Here is a 12,710-nt window from a genome sequence, read left to right as displayed (position 1 = left end):
ATTCCTTATTCCTGATGTTGCTGACATTCGGTATAGCTACATCTATCACTATAGTCGTCTTCTTCTGCTTGTCTATCACTACTATGTCCGGTAGGTTAGCCATTACCATTTTGTCCATCTCTATCTGGAAGGGATCAGGATCTTAGCTTGACCATTCTCCACAAAGCTAGGGGGCGTCTCCCATTTTGACCTCACTTTTCAAACAGTATCCTTTACTCTAGTTGATAGTCATTTCAGTCTAAATACCTTAAAGTTAAGATTAATCACTAATGATTATTTTTGCCTGACATTGCTACAAAAAGCTGAAGTTGCTGATTTCCTTGATCTCTGCTTTTCAGTCTTTTCTTACATTTAACTACTGATTTTATCTACTGTTCTGATTTTATCTGTTTTGATTTTATATACTGTTTTGTTTGTTTGTTTGTTTGTTAATTAGTTAGTTTGTTTGTTTGCTTGTTTTAATCAATTTTAAATCATGCTTTTTATTTGTTTTTGTTTCTAATGTCTCTGTAAAGCACTTTGAATCACCTTGTTGTTGAATTGTGCTATACAAATAAACTTGCCTTGCCTTGCCTTTCCTACACAACCAGTGAAAAACTTGGACACACCTTCTAATTTAATGGTTTTTCTTTATTTTGATGACGATTTACATTGTAGACTCTCACTGAAGGCATTAAAAATATGAATTAACACATATGGAATAATGTAGCAAACAAAACAGTGTGAAATTTCTCAAAACATGCTTTATATTTTAGATTCTTCAAAATAGCCACCCTTTGCTTTGATTACTGCTTTGCACACTCATGCTTCGTGAGGTCGTCACCTGAAATAGTTTTCACACAGTCTTGAAGGAGTTTCACTACAGAGCACTTGTTGGTCCTGTTGCCTTCACTCTGCAGTCCATCTCATCCCAAACCATCTAGATTGTGTTTAGGTCAGGTGACTGTGAAGGCCAGGCCATCTGGTGCAGCACTCAATCACAGCACTCAATCACTCTCCTTCTTGGTCACACAGCCTGGAGGTGTGTTTGGGCTCATTGTCCAGTTGCAAAATACTCAACACAACTAACCAACCAAATGCAAACAGGATGGGATTGCATTTGTGCCTTCAGTTTTCAATACATCCCCAAAAGAGTCATGAGCAAAGCACCCACACACCATCACATCCATGCATGTAGAGACCATCCCTTCACCTTTTCTGCGTTGCACAAAGACATGGCGGGTGGAATGAAAGATCTCAAATTTGGACTCATCAGACCAAAGCACAGAGTTCCACTGGTCTAATGTCCATTTCTGGTGCTTCTTGGCCCTAGGGATGGGTATTGATAAGATTTTCACGATTCCGATTCCATTTTCGATTCTGTTTAACGATTCGATTCTTTATCGATTCTCTTATCGATTCTCTTTAAAAAAGGAGAACACTAAGGTCGATTAGCTTAGAACTTTGTTTTATATCTTCTCTTTGAACAAGATAGAAATTTAGGAGTAACATGGCCTTACAAACCCAACAGTGAGATCTTAAGAGATCCACAGCCTACGGCTCTTCAATGAGGTGTCACAGGGTCCCCAGGAAAAAAAATTGTAAATGTAAAATAATAAAATAAATATTCTTCTGTAGCAATAACAAAGTATAACATAAATTATTCTGTAGCACTTACACAAGAATATCCAGAAATGTCCCTGCCTACAATTAAACACATTCACTTACCAAAAATTGGGGGCATCTGCTGTGGCAAATGGGTTCAAGCCTTTTACCACAAACTTAGTCACTGCTCGGTGACATTCGTCTATCCTGGCCTGAAAGGAGACGCTAACGGTAGACTGCAGCGAGAGCTGCCAGTATCTGAGCCAGACTCTGTCTGTCTCTCTCATCACGGTCACCTAAATGCACAGTAATGGCAGGTTTTGTAATAAGGCAGATCGCGCTAACATAATATGCACTGTTAGTTGATTATTTACCTGCCGCATTAACGGGAGAGGACGTGCAAACGTTACCGCTGCTGCTGGGTTGAGATTCACGAGTCCGGAGCGGAATTAAAAACACGACATTCATTTAAGGTCATCGCGTGTTTTGTGAGCAAATGCTTTTGCATATTCGTAGTGTTTCCTCCCTTAAATTAAATATCTACTTTGCAAGTATTGCAAGTTGCCCTGTTGTCATCCGTTCTCGTAAAGTATAACCAAACTTGTGAGCGTTTGAGCCGCTTACGCGCCGTGTTTCCTGCCAGGTAAATGACGCTCCGCAACGTGATGACGTCATTCGGGGCGACTGGAATTGATAAGGGAATCGTTTGCAAAAATGGCAAACAATTCCAAGGAATTGAAACAGTGGGAACCGGTTCTCAACAAGAACCGGTTTTCGATACCCATCCCTACTTGGCCCAAACAAATATCTTCTGCTTGTTGCTTTTCCTTAGTAGTGGTTTCTTCAGTCCCCTCTGAACAGTTGATGTTGAAATGTGTCTGCTACTGGAACTCTGTGTGGCATTTATCTGAGCTCTAATCTGAGGTGTTGTTAACTTGCGATGTCAGAGACTAGTGATTTGGATGAATTTATCCTCAGCAGCAGAGGTGACTCTTGGTCTTCTTTTCTTGGGGTGGTCCTTATTTGAGATAGCTTAATTGTAGCACTTGATGGTTTTTGCTAATGCAATTGGCAACACATTCAAAGTTTTAGCAATTTTCTGGACTGACTGATCTTCAGTTCATAAAATAATGATGGACTGTCATTTCTCTTTGCTTAGCTGATTGTTTCTTTCCATAATATGCATTCTAACACCTGAAAACCATTTCAGGTGACTACATCATGAAACTCATTGAGAAAAGGTCAAGGGTTTGCAGCGCTGTCAACAGCAAATGGCCTGTATTTATATAGCGCTTTACTAGTCCCTAAGGACCCCAAAGCACTTTACATATCCAGTCATCCACCCATTCACGCACACATTCACGGCAAGCTACATTGTAGCCACAGCCACCCTGGGGCACACTGACAGAGGCAAGGCTGCCGAACACTGGCACCACCGGGCCCTCTGACCACCACCAGTAGGCAACGGGTGAAGTGTCTTGCCCAAGGACACAACGACCGAGACTATCCAAGCCGGGGCTCGAACCGGCAACCTTCCAATTACAAGGCGAACTCCCAACTCTTGAGCCACAATCGCCACAATCGCAAAGGGTGGCTACTTTCAGGAATCTAAAATATAAGATCTTTTCTGAGTTATTTATCAATTCTTTCTTTGCTACATATTTCCATATATCTTTCTTCATATGTTTGATGTCCACAGTATGTATCTACAATGTAGAAAGTAGTAAAAATAAAGAAGGTGTGTCCAAACGTTTGTCTGATAGTGTTATCAGTCCCAAATCAAGATATATTTTGCCATCAACTATACATAAAAATGTTTTTTTAAATAGCCCCAAAATAATATAATTTTTAAGAGCAATTTTGAATTATATGACCTTATGATCTCCTCCTAGCAATGCTCAAAGGAAATGTAAATACCGATGTGTGTTTTGAAGATATATTTTTGCAGACCTAAAGAAAGATGCAGTTTGACAGACATTAAACTCAAAACAAGCTGTTAATGCTGTTAACAGGATAAATAAAGCACAAAGCCACATAATCCAGAAAATCCAAACATTTCTCAGAATACAAGACCTTAGAAAGCACAGAAACTCATCCCAAAAGGTACACTTGGACAACATGGCAAAGGGCAAAGGAAAGCTGAAACAATATATGCAAAAGAGGTAAGGGAGATAAGGAGGGAAGAGGAAACTAGTGGGGAACTAAACACAGCTGAAGATAATTAACATAGAGAGACAGGGGAAGATGAAACAACACACAGAGGACAACAGCTAGCAAAATAAAACAGATATAAGACAATTAAGCAGGGGGAAGAGATTAACAATGCAGGGTAAGGCAGAAAGAAAAACAAAGAATAGAGACACAAAGATACATAAAGGGAATTAAGTATATACAACCTTCAACTTATGAGAAACCAATACTAGGAACATAGAAATTACTACAGATGGAACTCTAATTTAAACACCAAAACCAGGGAATAAATCACAAATATAAACAAATATATACAAGAGCCTGCTGGGAAGGTATTGAAGTACAACCAATATTAAAAAAATAAAAAGTCTCAAACAGAAATCATTTTCAAAACCAAAAGGAATCGTGAACTCACAAAAAACTCAAAACCCAGCATCCAAGACAGAGAAACCATGACAGGTACAACTTGGCATTTTGACTGCTTCTTAAGCTGCTAAAGAAATGTAATGATTTAGTTGGTGCAAGTTCTGTTTTAACTTGATTTAATGTCATCAGCTTTACGTGTCATTGCTCAAATTTTGACTCTTATTGGGTAAAAGTAAGGAAATTGTTGAAACAGAGTTGACCAAAGAGCTTCACAATTAGTTATGAACAAGAGAAAACAATAGAAAAACAAATACAGAAAAATAAGACATTAGATGAGGCAATGGTAATATATAACATCAAAACAAAACAAACATAAAACAAGCCTGAAGATACTCAAACTGAACTTGAATTAAAAGCCAATGTAAAAAAGAGAGTTTTAAGAAATGATTTGAAAGACTGTATAGGTAAAAATATCAGGTGGCAAGTTATTCCAGAAGGCCCGATCTCCTCTATGTTTTAATCGAGACCTTGGCTGTACTAAGAGCATCTGGCTTGAAGATCTCAGTGCTCTTTTGAGATGTTGAGGAGTTTGCTTAAATAACCTGTCAGGGTCCTGGGACTGGGCAACCCAGGATCCCTGGGCAGTCATGGACCTGTGTATTATTATGTATTTTTGGTGTCGTTTCCCCTTCTCTGTGCGTGTACATATGTGTGTTTCTCTGTGCTGTGTTAGTCTGTGTCCCACTCATATGTTTAGGCGAGGTATGGGTGTGTATGTCTGCGGGTATGCCTGGAGGATGGAGCTCGGCCACCTGCAGGCCTGAGGGGTGTGGCCCTGCGGAGGGACTGGCCACACCCGAAGCCACACACCTGCCGCTGATCAGGGCTCGTCGGGGGAGCTACTTAGGAGAGTCTTGGAGCTCCCACCAACGCGGGATCATTGCATGAGACTCCACGTTAGTCTTGTGTTCAGTTAAGTTAGTGTGCGTGTATGCCCGCAGTTGTTTGTGTCCTGACGGCTGCGTCTATTGTTTCACACAGGAGGAGCGTGGAAGACACGAGAGCAGCGAGCACCGGGGGGTGCTGACACGGGAGCGGAGAGCACAAAGACACGGACTATTCACGGAGAGACACAACACGGGAGTCTGGGAAAACACGGGGATTTATTGTTACTTTGTTGCACACTGTAAATAAACACACTGTTTATACATAGAGCACCGCGCCTGGGTCCTCCTTCCCCACACATCCCCACGGTCTGCCAGCCAGACCGTGACATAACCGGGTGCCATACCATTTAAAACTTTGAAGGGACAGGGAGCCAGCGTAAATTTGCTAAAACAGGAGTGATGTGTTCATAACTTCAAACACCTGTTAAAAGCCATGCAGCAGCATTTTAGACTAACTGCAAGTGATGAAGAGATAAGTGTTCAAGACCCAAATGAAGAGAATTGCAGTAGTCCAATCTAGAGTTGATGAAGGCATCAATAAGTTTTTCTACGAAGAAGATATATAAAATCCTCCTATGATGGTATAGCCATTGCAAGTCTTCCTATTTGCCTACATCCTTTTATGACAGGTGCTCCATTATATTCTATTATAAAGATGAAAAAAATAATAAAATGCCAACAAAACTCTTGTTCTGGAAATAGTTCTATAACAAAGGCTTCTATAAATCACAAAAGTTGGTGTGAGACGAGCAATAATTCATATATTAGATAATTTAACCTATATCAAAATACACATTACATAATTTCCTTAGGAATTATTAAAGTATTCTGAGTCTGATATTCCTGTGGAAACTATCCTAACATTGTCATAGCTTATTTTAATTGTATTTATATAGTACTTTATGCCAATGAAAATAGGATTATTTTACAATGTGTTTACATAGTGCTTAGAAATTCTACTCCAGCTTATTTACATTTTCTTCAAAAAGTATATCCACTGTATGAAGGAAAATGGGGGATAATTTACCAACAATTTCGAGGTTAGAATTTATGGTGCACATCTTTACAAAGATACTAAGAGAGTAGCTCACTGGAGCTTATCTTGGGCCATAATACTGATGTGATGGTTTTATTAATATGAGAGATGATCGAAAGCTGTCAGGGATGATGGATGATGCAGGAAGTAAACGGTCAGATGGATTCCTCTGCCTAGCCACTTATCTGTCTCCAGAACACCTGTTCATCTTCTCGAATGGGCGTGGGTGCCTCGAGTTGCTGAAAAAATGTGATGTGAGTGCTGCCTATACCTCCAAAATTACTACAACTTGCATGGGGAAGAGCCAGTTCAGCAGCAGAAGTACACATCCTGTATGTGCTCAACGGATGTTCATGATACTACAGAGGCTGTCGTGGTTAAAACACAATTACTCTGTTATGCACAATTAGTCTTATAATCACACTGTTGCAATTTCTGCAGCAATCAAAGTGCATTCTACAAAGCAAAGTCGGTCATAACATATTGATTGCATCTACACTGTATGGTCTAAATCTTAGCTCTCACAGCAACAAGCCTCTTTTTTTCCAATTTGACTGAATCTAATTGTAATCAAGTTGGTATGCTCATCATTAGGCTAACTGTTACTAACTGGAGATGCATTTTACATAAAATACCTAACAAACTCCACATGGTAATAATTGAGAGCACATTGTGATAAATGTTTATTGTTTACCAACCAAGGCAGACAAGGCCGAGTCAGTGGAAGTGATCTGGGTTCACGTCATGGTAAGCTGTGTACAGGCTAGGTTAAGTCCCAAATGCAGAACTCTGAGACAGAAAACATAACTTAAAGCAGCAGTTTTATTGTTGGAAAGACGAGCTAAAGCTAAAGATAAAAATACATGAAAACTAAAGAAAAACAAAAGGAGAGCTAGAACTACAATAATACACTTGGTATACATGACATGACCAGAACCCATAGCTAATGCAGGGAATGCAACAACAAACAGGGGAAGACTGAGGACTTAACTGGGACAAATATGGCATAATGTGACAAAGGGGAAAGAAACTATAAATAAGCACAAAACCAAGGAATACTAACAAAACTCAAAAACACTTCAACACGTGGTCACTAGACCCAGGACGATGACAGTACCCCCTCTCTAAGGGCCGGCTCCTGACAGCCCAAAAACAAAACAGCGTTTGACCAGACCTGGGTGGGCGATGGGTGGTCAAAATACCTTTGGATATGATACTAATGATTAACTTGTATGATTTTGTGAATGGGTAAATGGGGGTTGTAGTATAAACACTTTGAGTTCTCACAGAAAGTAGAAACCACTATATAAGAACCACTCGATTTACCAAATGAACACAACAACACACAAAATGTCCAAACCGGTTAGCCATTTAAAATCCTTAGTGCTTTTCAATATGATTGATTCTGCTGCCAAGGGGTGTCGAATTTTGGATTGTATGTAAGCCTTGAATTGTGTTGTGTCTTGTTTTTTTCAGAAAGTAGCATAACATTGTTGAAAAATAGTCTAATTAAGATGACAATGCTTCATACTAATATGAATACTAATAATACATTGTCAATATCACAAAGAAAGAAAAAAAAAACGTTCGTAAATGTATTTATATTTCTGCAATGATATGACAAGGTCACAAGTTCTGATTATGTTGTAAAAAAATGTCCAGTTAAATATGTGTTAGGTTGTTTTTTTTCATGTATCAAACTCTTTTTATTGCTATATTTTTGTATTATTACTTACCCAGGTTGTCACCTGAAATTTTGGAAAGTGGTGGGCTTATCAAAGGAGGAACTCAGATTTCCCATGTACTTTCTGCCCTTTGGACTCTGTCCTGGACCTTTCTACACTTGCCCCAGTGGCTCTAACCTCTAAAATGATGGTAATTAATTCAAGACATTGCAGGCTAAGAATGAAATTTCATTTTCCTGTATATCTGTACACCACATTTATTATTGCAGTATAACTACTTGCTGTGTGTCATCTTGCTTCATGGATATATAAAGTTGATAAATTCTAAAAATACTACCTAAGGAGAGCATCTAGATAGAATTGGTCCCAGCACAGAACTCTGTGGAACTCCATAACATAACAACTTACTGTGTAAGGACGATCCCCCTTTTACGTGAAAAAAAAAATCATGGTTAAAATTGAAATTAAGCTCATGCGTAAGTTCACTAAAGAAGTTCTGTAGTCACACATCTGTCTGCTTCCCAGGTGTTTGTTGGCTAATCGAAGGTTTACATCAGGGGTGCCCAATCTCGGTCCTCGAGAGCTACCGTCCTGCAGCTTTTAGATGCATCCCTACTCCAACACAGCTGAATCAAATGGTTTGATTACCTCTTCAGCATGCCATCGTGTTTGGCAAAGGCCTGATAATAAGCCATTCATTTGATTCAGCTGTGTTGGAGTAGGGATGCATCTAAAAGCTGCAGGACGGTAGCTCTCGAGGACCCGGATTGGGCACCCCTGGTTTACATTATTTCCACTTTCCCATGCTGTCAAGTTCATTGTGACATCACTGGTCTAGACCAATCATCTTTCTGCCGGCCTTCTAAGACCAATCAGCTTCCACTCCATGTACTTTAAATCTCACTGCTCATTTGTCATTCTCCCCCACCCACCTCCTTCCCATCTCTGCCTCTACCTTATTACTCAGGCTTCATTCAATCCTCCCTCTTCATCTACACCACCAGACTTCGGGGGCCCTGTCACCACTGGGATTCTGTAATGGTGATAGGGACTAGGACTAGGGCCTTCAGAGTCTAAACGTAAAATACCTTAATTAAGTTCTGTATGTCAATAAATCATGTTAAATTCCTCTTAATGATCTCTCCTTGCTGAAACATTACTTAATGGTAGGATTGCTTTGACCAGTTACTTGCTTACTTACTGTAACTTTATTTATGAATCATGGTTAACTGGAGGTTACTTTAAAAAATGTTAAAAGATAAAAAATAAAAAAGGAGAAGAGATTTTTATGTCAGTTTTGTGTAAGGTTATACCACCTGTAGTTGCCAACTATAATAAACTAGAAATGATGATCAAATGTCTAAATCACTAACTTTATATAAAGAAAAATGAGCATAGCCACAGTGGTGATAGCCATTGGTTAGAGAGGTCACAACTTTGTTTGAGGACCACAAATATTTAAGAGTCACAGAAACAAAATTCTGTTTCACATCTGGGTGGTGGTTTATTCTGTCGTTTATTCTGTAAATGTCATTTTTGGACTGTTTTACAGTTTTGTAACAAGCTGTGAGTTGCATTTGTTAAAGTTAGAAAGATTTAGTCTGACTACTACAGAGGAATCGAAACTGAAAGAAATGGTCTGACTTTCAGAAGTTATATTACAGTACAAAACAATGTACCAAGTATTGGTATTAGCTGATTAGCTGTTGGTCTTGTTGACTGATTATGGCATAACTGGTACAAAAATGGGTCTGTGACACACAGTCTTTTATGTCACATTAATTTTGTGTGGGTGAATTTCAGGGGTGTTTTTTAGAATGGAGATCTCTTTGATGTAAAACAGATAAATGACAGCAGTGATGGAAGCAGCAACAAGAGCAGTGTGGTGCGGGAAGTCAAGGCTTCGCACTATGCTGGCAAGGCAATGGTTAAAAACAGAGACTAAAACTTGAGAAGCTGGAGACTCGCCCAAGGACAGGAGACTGACAGGGACAAAGTGAGACAAAAACTTCATTAGGCTTTATTTTGCTTTTGTTACCAGATACATTCTTCAGTCCAGGAGAAAATTGTGCTTATTTTGCTCCAAGATATCATTTCTTAACAATGCCTGCTGGTGTCATTTTGTTCATCAGCGTGTCAGATGTTTAACTGATCTGCAATTGAATTGTGTTAAACTAGGTCTCCCCCCCCCCCCCCCCCCCCTCTCCTTCCTCCTCCACTTCTTCACACATATTTTCTTTTTCAGCATGCTGCATAGGTGTTATGGAGAGGGCAGATATTTAAAGTAAAGAGATGAGGTTCTGAAGTGGCGCTCCGGAGAGATGTCTGCATAATTCCAAAAGTCAGATGAAGAGGATCTCTCACTCTGCAGTACTGTCAATCCGACAGCTTTGAAGTGTGCAAAGTTCACAAGAAATCCAAAACAAAGAAGGATATGGTGTTGGAATCCAGAAAAAACAAAAGTTGATGACTGTACTCTACATAGGAACATAATGCATTTTTTTCTTCCATCCGTTGCAGCAGGATCGTTATTTGTGGGCCTAATGAGGAGCAGGTGCAGAACTGGAGAATGAAAAATATTTGAAACAATTATTGTACTGCAACAAGACTTCCCTCACTTGGGTTTGCATATGGAGATTTTTAGATGGGTTTTTCAGTACAGAGACTCTTAACATCCACTAGGTTTGCCAGCAAACCACTCATGGTTAGTGTAAGAGGAAGGTTACATTTTAGCCACTTGCTGAACATAGTTTTAAAACTGTCACACTGAATATCTATTTTGTTTTTTGTACGGATTTGTTTTTACAATTCTTCTGTTTTATACACACACATATGCATGTACAAAAGTCTTGGGCTTCCCAAATTGCTCTATATTGTGTAAATAAAACAGGAAATAATACATGGGTGCAGCAATTTATTAAAATGTGCAAAAATATAAATACAGAATATAATGCAAAAACTGCAGTTCAGGCCTAAAGATGTAACCTTTGCCAAAACTGTTTCGGTACTGTGATGATATCTGAAATCTGACTGAAACTCTTCAAATAAACCATTCCTCTACAGATAATAAGTTAGTTGTCTTACAACTACTCTTTCAAGATTTTTTTTAGATGAAAGGAAGGTTGGATATTGCCCATAATGTCTAAGCCAGCTGGGTCAAGTGACAGCTTTTTAAGAAATTATTGGATTACTGCCACCTTAAAGACCTGTGGTACATAGCCCATTAATGAAGACAGACTCATCATATTAAAGATTGAAGCATTAATGGGAGGACTTCTTTATGCAGTCTTAAATGGGGCTAACAGACATGTTTATGGTTTGGAGGAAATCATTACTAAAGTTGACTCAAAACTCAGTCATACAGAAAGAGTCTAAATAAATATCAGAGAGAACAAAATATTTAGTACTATTTCACAGACATGGTAGTTGCGATGTTCTTATTGTTTTGTCAGCCAAGCTACAGTGCTGAAAAGAAAGGTGTTATTCGTATTCTCTTCAATAATTGATGAGTACTAAGATGTCCTAGCTTTTTCGGAGGGCTTTTTCATAGAGCAGCAAACTCTTTTTCCAGACTAAATCATGATCTTCTAAATTAGTGAGATTCCATTTCCTCTCCTCTCAAGCTTACGTGTTATCTGCTTTAAGGTGTAAATTTGAAAGTTACACCAGGGAGACAAGTAGTTCTGATTTGAGGCTTTCTCTAACAGAGAAGACAGAGTATTCATAGTCATACATAATATGGTTTTAACATTATTAACAAGATAATTGACTTCTGTGGGTGTAGAGATTAGGTAGCTGCTCTGTGCTGTGTTGGTACATAGGATTGAAGAAGTTAACAGTGTATGAATTATATCACTAAATTTAGTCACATCACTTTCAGAAAGACATGTATTATAATGAAACATATTCGCCACCACTGTGATCTCCATTATTTTAAATTTAAATGATAGACGATCAGACAAAAGAGTTTTTTCAGGGAGCACTATTAAATTTTCAGTTTCTATGTCATATGTCAAAACAAGCTCAAGAGTGTGATTAAAGTGGTGGGTGGACTCTTTTACATTTTGAGCAAAGTCAATTGAGTCTAATGATAGATTAAACGTATTGTTGAGGAGTTTCTGCATCTCCATGGATGTTAAAATCTCTGAGCTGTGCACTAAATCACATAAATAGTCTGAGAACTCAGATAACAATAAATAAAACTGTTTTTTGAATTGTCAAATTAGGGTGGACAAGCCTCAGAGTTAGGCTTTCAAATGAATTAAAATTCAGTCTGGGTCTATTGTTGATTAATTAGATGAGTGGAATATTTTTGCCACCCCCCTCTCCTCGGCCTGTGGTTCGAGGATTCGGATAGTCAGTATGACTTGGGTGCATTGATTCATTTACCAGGTTTCTGTATGGCAGAGTAAATCACTATGTTGATCAATTATGAAATAATTTACTGACCAGGACTTCAAAGATGGAGATCTAATGTTTAATTCTTATTTAACTATTTTACTGTTTGGTGGAGATGAGGATACTATATTGTTCTTTCTTTCTTGTTTTTTTATGTTTAAGTATTATAGACAATTCCTACCAAAACATCACTCAAACCAACCAGCTGATCTATACCACAGCAACAGCAACCCTCAACATGCTTGGCTATAAGATGAACAACAGCCACAAGGAGCAGTACCCTCCATGAAGAAGGAGACTGGGGGCCAAGATCAAGGCAGCACAATAGGAAGTTAGCCAACTATTGCAACTGTAGAAAGTTGTGATGAAGAAAGGAGTGCCTAAGAAGTACAACAAGCTGTCCATACCTTGCATTTCAATCCATTATCACGGCAAATGCCGGTCCAGCGTGTCCTTTTCATGCTTTGCCTTTGCTATCAAGCCTGAGATAAGTTTCCATATTGT

The sequence above is a fragment of the Astatotilapia calliptera genome, chromosome 15 (assembly GCF_900246225.1).
Source record: "Astatotilapia calliptera chromosome 15, fAstCal1.2, whole genome shotgun sequence".
Lineage (NCBI taxonomy): Eukaryota > Metazoa > Chordata > Actinopteri > Cichliformes > Cichlidae > Astatotilapia > Astatotilapia calliptera.
This window is presented reverse-complemented; position numbering follows the sequence as displayed.